The sequence below is a fragment of the Apteryx mantelli genome, chromosome 4 (assembly GCF_036417845.1).
Source record: "Apteryx mantelli isolate bAptMan1 chromosome 4, bAptMan1.hap1, whole genome shotgun sequence".
Taxonomy (NCBI): Eukaryota; Metazoa; Chordata; class Aves; order Apterygiformes; family Apterygidae; genus Apteryx; species Apteryx mantelli.
The window spans coordinates 47,006,028-47,014,552 of record NC_089981.1 but is presented as its reverse complement, the minus strand read 5'-3'; the positions used below and the strand labels follow the sequence as shown (position 1 = coordinate 47,014,552).

The following is an 8,525-nucleotide window of genomic DNA, read 5'->3' as shown; positions in this document are numbered from 1 at the left end:
CACTTACACTGGCAGGGTTGGGAGGAGGAAAAAACATGGCTGTTATATGCCAGGTCCCACTAAACCACCCATTTCCTCAGGCTGCATATATGCCCTGTTCTAGAAGTAAAGCTCCAAGTGAACTTTTCAAGAGAGAGCACTGTTCTTATTTTGAAGATGTCAGTGTACTTAATATATATATGTCCCAGAAGATGTACCAAAGGTGTTTAATAATGGAGAGATAATGAAGAAACTGCAATGTTCCTTGTGGAACATGGGAGATAGAGAAGGGATATCCCATGCTTAATTTATTAGATATTGTATTGCTTGCTGGCTGCTAGCTACTACAGTGGGCAAAGAAAGGCATGGGGGGTGGCAGGCCCAGAGACACAAGTCAATGCCAAGCAGAATAACAGTATTAGTGACATGGTGGCAACAGGCTTGCATTGGCCTGCTGAGTGCTGGCAGGAGGACAGCCTGGGTAGTCCGAAGGCAAAAGGATGCTGGACTGGTTCCAATTGCTCAGTCTGGCTGCATCAATGCCCTGGTTGGTATTTCCTTCCTTCTCTAGAGAAAAGACAAGATAATTTGAAACACAAAGCCAAGACTTTGCCCTCTGGAGGGATTCCAGGGTTGCAGATGGACTGAGCTCTTTGCAGTGCTGCCGGAGAGCGATTACATTAGCAATTCAGGGAAAGGGAAGAGGAGGAGGGAGAGTCACTGAACTGACAGCAGGGATAAGAAAGTAGCTCATTAGCACATCATCTTTTCTGCGCCCTTCTGTGTAGGAGCAGATCTCCATATGATGACATTCAGAATCTGGCAGGAGTGTCATCCTCCGCTAGTAGGAATTTTTCTGTAAGAGAGCATGAGCGTGTAGGTTTTAAAGAGATCAAAAGTGAGCTCCTCTGTGGTCCAAAGAGCATGAGGTTGCATTTTTCATCCTTTACAGTCCTTCTCAATCTTGACCGCAGCTGCTGACCTGGAATATGAAGAGGAAACAAGGCACAATGAGGTAGTCATCTTGAAGAAAAAAAAAAAAAAAAAAAAAAAAAAAAAAAAGGCATCTCTGCTGCAGATCTCATCTATTTTACTTGCTCCAGCCTTGTTACCATTTAGTGCACTGGCTAAAGGAAGTCATAGCTGAGAAAGACGGTGTCTCCCCTTACCATGAAAACTTCCTCTACTACAGCTGAATTGTTTTAGCTGATTATTAGAAGGCTGATTCTGTACAGAGCAGTGACTTGTGCTTGAAGAATTCTAGTAGGAGACCTTAGTGCTTCTCCATGCAGGAGAACTTAGTGCTTCAGTATGGCATTTGTAACAATTCAGAGAGCATGAGTCCTGTGGCAGTGATGATGGCCTGATGGAAATCCCATTGTACATCGTTAATACAGCTATAACACACTTAATTATGAGCTGAAAGGTGAATTTCTCACAGACTTATTGAAGAGACTGTTGTGTGATTGTTTAACAGCACTAAAATGTTCTCTCCCATCCACTGAGAAGCCTCCGCTGCCCCAAGGCAAGATGTTGGTGAAAGCATAGCTTCATCTTTTCCTAAAGAAGGTTGTCACAGATGGGAAATGTGTGTTTCTCCCACTTGCCAGGTAACTATAAATGACTATGCATGGGAACAGTCCTACATGGCCCAACTCTTGTCTTCTTTGTGTAGATGTCTCTCTGTTACATGTGGAGGATCGCAAATCTTTTCATTGAGATGGGGTGGGGGTTAAGGGTAAAAAAAATGAACCCACCCTGAAATCTTTTGAACCCCATGGACTACGAGGTAAAGACTGACCCTCCTTATTTTCTCTTAATTCTTCTATTCCTTCAGCGAGGATAGGACATAGATGTTTTTCAGCTCAGACTGGGGGAACTGGAATTCCCACAGGTTCCACAGTGCCAGGGTGAGGTAACACAGCCGTAAAGGAATCAGCTCTATCAGTCTGCTTGTAGACAAAAGGAGGCTCTTTAGCGCTGCCTTCAGCTTGCATCAGTATAGTAACTGTACCATTAACTCAGGCATGTCCTGCAATGCGACAATGACAGCAAGGTGGAGGGCGTAACAGAAAACAGAGAGGTGCTTGCATTTGACAATAACACAGTCTCCACTGACAGAGGATCTCAAAGCACTGTACAAAAACCTGGTGCAATCTGTAGTGGATAACAATACCCGACAGAGAATCTGAGGGATGGAGAAAGGGAGTGAATTTCACACAGAATAGCTGTAGAGCCTGAACAGCAGGAGCTGGGAAAAGAGAGAGGGACTAGATGTCTCCCTCTGAATTCCTGTGATCCTGATTTACACCCATGTAACACTGGCGGAGTCAGTGTAATTAAACCAGTATGAATCACAGAATAGTTGAGGTTGGAAGGGACCTCTGGAGATTGCCTGGTACAGCCTCCCTGCTCAAGCAGCATCAGCTACAGCAGGTTGCTCAGGGCCGTGTCCAATCGGGTTTTGAGTATCTCCAGGAATGGAAATTCCACAACCTCTCTGGGCAACCTGTTCCAGTGTTCAACCACTCTCACGCTGAAGAAGTGTTTTCTTATGTTCAGATGGAATTTCCAGCATTTCACTCTGTGCCAATTGCCTCTTGTCCTGTCGCTGGGCATCACTGAGAAGAGTCTGGCCCTGTCCTCTTTATGCTCTCCCAGCAGATATTTATAAACATTGATAAGATACCCACCGAGGGTATCTCTCCAGGCTAAACAGTCCCAGCGCTCTCAGCCTCTCCTCGTATGAGAGATGCTTTCATATGAAAGCTGGCTGAGAGACCAAAAATGAGCTTCAGATCTCTTGAGCAGTTGCTCTTTGTACTAATAGCACAAGCTTTCTTTGTACTCCAGAGTGCACTCCATCCAGGTTATAGGAAAATAGATGCTGGAACTGTTCAGCAACGCTTTTTTATACCATAAGAAAGCAGAGAGCAAGAGGAAGACACAAGATGTGTGTATCAAATACTGCACAGGTTAATGCAAAGGTGTTTGTGACCTAGTCATCCAGCTCTAGAATGTGAGACCTAGAGCTATTCAGCCGCCTCGAGGCAGCCATGCCTGCATGAAGAAGGGTTTCCTTTAATCTGGCAACAACAGCCCCGTGGAATTAACCACCACAGGACATCAGCGGGGCAGCTGGACTAATGGGATTAAAATGGAGGTAGTGTTCATGGAAATGAACAACTAGGTTAGAAAGTGATGAAGGATGGCATCCACCGTTCTTCTGGGCAAATGCTGATCTCTGAGGATCTAAAAGAGGTTTCTCTCCTGTGGTATCCTGTGTGGGTGCACAGTTGTGCCTTGAATGCCTCATGGAGCCACAAGGCACTAAGTCACTGAATGCCTAGGGCTATAAATTCCCCAATACCTGATGTGATCTGGGCAGAGGTTGTCTCTGTGGGTTTCTGAAGGAGGAGAGTTTGTTCCATCTTTTACAGATTCGGAGGAGTGTTGGCTTTAGGTCCCACTGAAAATGCCCAAGTTGCCTCCCCTCTGTTCCGGGGTCTGTACTTGCACCGTGGCTATACCGTAGCACGGGTCCCAAGGCCGCGCACCCTCTTTCCATGACTACAACCAGCAGACCTGGCAAGTGTCCTTGCAGACAGCACTTTGCAACATCTCAGGGCATTCCCTGTGGCAATACAGACTTATTTACATCATTCCTTGTGACCTTGCCTCTGTAGTCCCAGAGCTGTGCAAAACCTTCTAACTTTGTAAAGCAGTACTTTGTCCAGAGATCTTCTACCTATGATTACACCATAGTACATCTGTACTCCCAATATTAGTAAGCTAGCCCTGCGATCACAAAACTTACTTACATGCCCTGCGGCCATGCGGCAGCGTGGCTCTATTCCCCATCAGCCAGAACGCACATTGCCAGAGCACTGCTGTGTCTTCAGTTACAAGAGGCCCCACAGCTCTACTCAGTTATGGTGCCTCTTGTGACAGACATACTCTGCCACCTACCTGAGCCTTTGCCATGTCAGAGCTCTAGTCTCAGGCTGTGACTACTCTACTGACTTCTACCGGCTCTACACTGTTGGTCGGAGACACTGTTTTTCTGGCTCCTGAGGGACTGCAAGACTGTGGGTGTGTGTGGGAGCTTATGGAAGTGGTGAAAATACTTCCTCTCCTTTCCCACCCCTCTCTCTGCCCTCCAGCACAGATAAACATACTTGGCTTTCCAAAGATAAAATATGAGTGTGATAGCTGGTGTATGATGAAGAGCTCCTTCAACACCAGAGCTCTCACCCACTCCCACATGCTGCCAGGTTGGAATTGCATGCTATGATCTGTTCCTCTCCCGCCTGTTTCTGGCAACACACTACATAGTTACTTGTGGTGGGACAGTCTGCAGTAAAGTTGATGCACAGGTAATGCCCTGCTGCTATTCCCTGCTCACACTTCTGACAGCAACAGGCTCAAATGGAATAGCCATGAGGATTTATACTGTAGTGGGGCCACTAACAGTAGTACGGTCTTATTTGCAGATGTTTTATTAAGAAAACAGCTAGTTAAAAGCATGCACGTCATGTTCATTTAGGGTCAGCTAGGAAAATAAGCTTTCACTTTTTGCTGTAGACCAATTATTGCCACTTTGATTGCTTTTTTTCTGCAGTTCAGAATGCTCAGGGTCCTTCCTGTGCTGTGTCTCAGAAGCACCCAAATACTGTCAAAGCCATAGCAAGAGACGGTTCCTTCCTCGAGTAGTTTACAGTCTAAACAGACGAGGCTCACAAAAGGTGAAGGAGCAGAGGCACACTTTTTTTTGCCTGCTGTAGGTGACGCAGGAGGAAATTAAGTGCCAGCTCACCAACAAATTGGCATGCTGCTAAGCATAAATTGGATCTGGCTCTGGCCACAGAACTGTTCAGAGGTCTCTGATGTGAGATCCATATGGCCTTGTAGAACCTTAAGCTTTGACAGCACCAAGCTCGCTCGTGCCCTATGTGCCCTTTCTGCCAATCAATATGCAAGGAACAGTTACAGATATGTTTGTACTGAGCCAGCAAATGCAGACATGAAGTTGCAGAAGCAGAAGCACTGTGTCTCTCAGCCTCCCACTTCCATTGCCATCCCGTAACATTCTTTTCCAAACCACACTGTTAGAGCATCTCTCTGATATTCCCTGCCAGATCCTCTCCTGATTCATGCTCTGCTTCATGTGTGGCTCACCCTTCACTGTGGTCACTCAAAACACCATCTCTGACTAGCAGTATACAGTTTGCCTTCTTTATTAATGCATTTTTATAAACAGGAAACTTAAGGCTAATAATTATTGGCAGTAAATACCACATGATTTTCTACTTATAAGGCACTTATGCCAAAGGACTTAAAAAGAAATCACTGCAAACCACAAGAAATGAAAATGCAGTAGCATTGATGGAATGTCCAAACTGGCCTGTGAAATGAGTCACTGGGTAGGACACAAACCTACCCTACAGAATGGGCTTTAGATAGCATTTTCCTCCCAAGTGACTCAGAGCACTTTGAAAACATAGGACGCAGGCCTTCTAGTGCTTCAGGTGCCTCCTCCGTGGCAGAGTACTCACTGTGGAACGGCCTGAATAGGCCTGTTCTTCTTCCTCTTCCCTATGAGAGGGCTACTTAACCTAGGGAAGGTGGCAGGATCTGCCCCACACATAGCAAAGGCAGCCATGGGGCTGGCTGCTGGCCTCCAAAGCAGGTTGTTTCACAGCTGCTGCGGAAACTGCATTTGTGCAGGCTGATCTGGGCACCAGCCTCTGGCATTCATCTGCAGTAGCTATTTATTTATTTTTTCATATTTGAAAGGTGGTGACCCGACACACGGTAAGAAACCACTAATATATATTAGCTGGGTCAGGCCCTGAACTAGGTACTGTACCATAAAGAGGATTCGCTTAATCTAGCATGTCATTGCTGCTGGTGTGACCTGTGACCACAGGAGAGCAGGTAAAGGCACAGACTGGAGTTACATAATAGTTCCTAGAAATCTCCTGGGTGTTTTAGTATGAACTGGTGTTAAAGTCAGATTATTTTCCTGTGTGTCCCTGTTCCCCAGTGCCTTAAAAATCAGAACTGCAGAGTGTTTGCTTTCTACCAGCCTGCAGACTCCTCCCTGTCTGTGAGAGATCTCAAAGTCCTGCCAGGACTTTGGAGACGTCATCAAGCGATTGGCAAGAATACAGCAGTCACCCAGTGGCCTGGGAAAGGGACCTCTTCTGGGGTCCAGGCAGTCCTCAGGTGCATAAACAAGGATGTAATGAGGAGGAGGAGGAAGGTGTTCTTACCTCTGTGGCACTGAAAAGCCAGATACAAGAATACTCTGTGGGGTCTTCAGGTCTTGATGCAAAAGAAGATGCTGAAAAACCTGGAGAGGGTGGAGAAAAGAGCCACAGAAATGACTTCAGATGTTCAGGGAGAGACTGAAAGGGCCCTGCTGGTTCAGCTACTGATACAGAACTCGGGACACGATTTGATTACAGGTACAGGGAGAAAACACCACATGCTTAAAGGTCCTAAACATAGTGGAGGAAGCCACAACCAGGAGAAGTAGCTGGATGCTGAAATAAGAAAAATTCAGCTAAGACAGTCAAAACATTTGTACCGTTGGGTGATAAGCTACTGAGACTAGCTACCGGGGACCACATTAATCCTCTGTGCTTTGCTGCCTTAATGTGCTCTCCTGCAATATGTGCTTTAGCCAGCTCAGTACAAGGCTGCTGAGTAAATGGAAAGCCCCATGACCTATAGGATATCAGGTGGGATGAGCCCTATGAATCCCTCAGATTACTGCCTGCTATGTCCAGCTGATTCAGATACATTTCAGGGAGTGTTGCTTTCTTGTACTTCCTCACCATAAAATACTGGGGGTTATCCACACAGTGTTTTCTTTCTCTCTCACTTTAAAGGCCCTGTAAGATTAGCTCCATTAGAATCAGAATGAAAGCCAAAATGGGCAGGGTAAGGGGTGCAGACCTGAAGATCCAGGAAAGATTCAGTGTCCCTCCAGGGCAGACTGCTCCTTTTGCAGTCCCAGCATTATCTGGTGCCTTTGGAGGGAGAGGACTGTGCTTCACACCGAGGGCAAAAGGACCCTCACCATCCCCATGTAGCTAAGCTGAGGGAGGTGGACGCAGCCTGTAGGCCCTGATTCAGGAAGGCACTGGGACAAGAGCCGTGCAACGTACTTGGCTGTAGCCCTGTAGATACTGAAGGGAGCTGTGCCCTGGTTGCACTCGGTGCAGGAAGCTGTATTCCTGGCTCTTTCAGGCCCTTTTCCAGCCTTTTTGACCTGTCTCCCTTCTTCCCTATCCCTCTCACCTCCTCTTGACTCAGTTTTGGTTATGCAGCTGTGGTCGCCTTCTCCCTCTCGGCATCTGTCCTCTGTCCTGAGCAAAACATGAACAGGGGAAAAAATGTAATCTTTTTCCATAAGAAGTGGACAAAAGCGAAAAAGCCAGATTGCAAAGCCATAGGTTTTCTTGGGGGGGGGGGAATACTTGATGAAAACAGTGGTGCCCAAATCCGTTTTTTGTCCCCGGAGGAGGAGCCAGCCCCCACCTGCACCTTCAGCACTGCGGCTGGGAAACCCCGGCAGCGGTCCCCCCCGGGTGCCGCAGCGCCGGTCCCCGCCGGGCGGGAGGAGCGCGGCCCCGCCCCGCCGCGCCCCGCTCCGCCCCGCCGCGCCGCGCCGCGCTCCGCCCCGCCCCGCCGCGCTCCGCCCCGCCCCGCCCCGCCCCGCTCCGCCCCGCCCCGCCCCGCTCCGCCGCGCGCTGCGGGGGCGCCCCCTGCCGCCCGCCCGCCGCGCCGGGGCGCGGGGAGCCCGCGTGGCCCCGCCTCGGGCGCCGGGTCGCGCTCGCAGCCTGCCCGCGGCATTTCTGTTCGGAAGGACGAGGCGGGGGGGGAGCTGGTCAAACGCCTGAGGAAAAGCAGCTGGCGAGGCTGTGCTCGGGCAGGAAGCAGGAAATGATGCCAGGAGGCAGCAGCAGGAAGCGGGGCTGCAGCACGAGGAGGGGCCTGGCTCCGCGCTGGAGAAAGTCTCTTCCGGCGTGAGGAAAGGAGGCGGCAACAGTTTCTGTCTCCGTGCATTTGAATGCAGCTGTTTTGCTTTCCCAGATGCTGTTTGCATTGCGCTGTTATTTAAACAATCAGATGAGAATAGTAAATAATTATTTGTGCTTCTGTAGCATCTTTTCCCAAAGAATCTGAAAGATATGAATGAACCCTCACAAGCTCCTTCTGAGTCCCGTGAACATTATTAACGCCATCTTACATTTGAGGAAAGTGGACTATATAGTCATTAAAAGGCCAGTTCTCAAAAACACACATGGGGGTAAGTGCCCAGTTCCTGCTCAGTACAGAGGAAAACTATGTGCTCAGTTGCCAAAGTTCCCATGAAAATCCATGGGTAAGGATGCACCTCGCACTATCTGACCTGTCTTAAAGTTAGTTGTCAGGTTTTAGTTAATGGTACAGGCTCTTTCAAGGGTCAGCCTCCAGAAAGCAGTTCATTCCCAGTTATTTCCGATGCCTTTTTCAGGGGGGGAAGCTGGAAGTGT

The 8,525-nt window shown here is 48.4% G+C and overlaps 1 long non-coding RNA gene across 2 annotated transcripts; it reads right to left on the bottom strand.

Annotated features, from left to right (window-relative positions):
* Nucleotides 1–240: 240 nt before the first annotated feature.
* Nucleotides 241–7,605, bottom strand: LOC106498176 (uncharacterized). Of its 2 annotated transcripts, XR_010884018.1 has the most exons (4): nt 7,528–7,605; nt 7,288–7,355; nt 6,255–6,334; nt 241–961 (listed from the first exon to the last, which is right to left on the bottom strand). It is a non-coding gene; the product is annotated as an uncharacterized lncRNA (long non-coding RNA). The 2 variants fall into 2 exon arrangements; XR_001294905.2 differs by lacking the exon at nt 7,528–7,605 and having other exon boundaries at nt 7,288–7,460.
* Between the last annotated feature and the right edge of the window lie 920 nt (nt 7,606–8,525).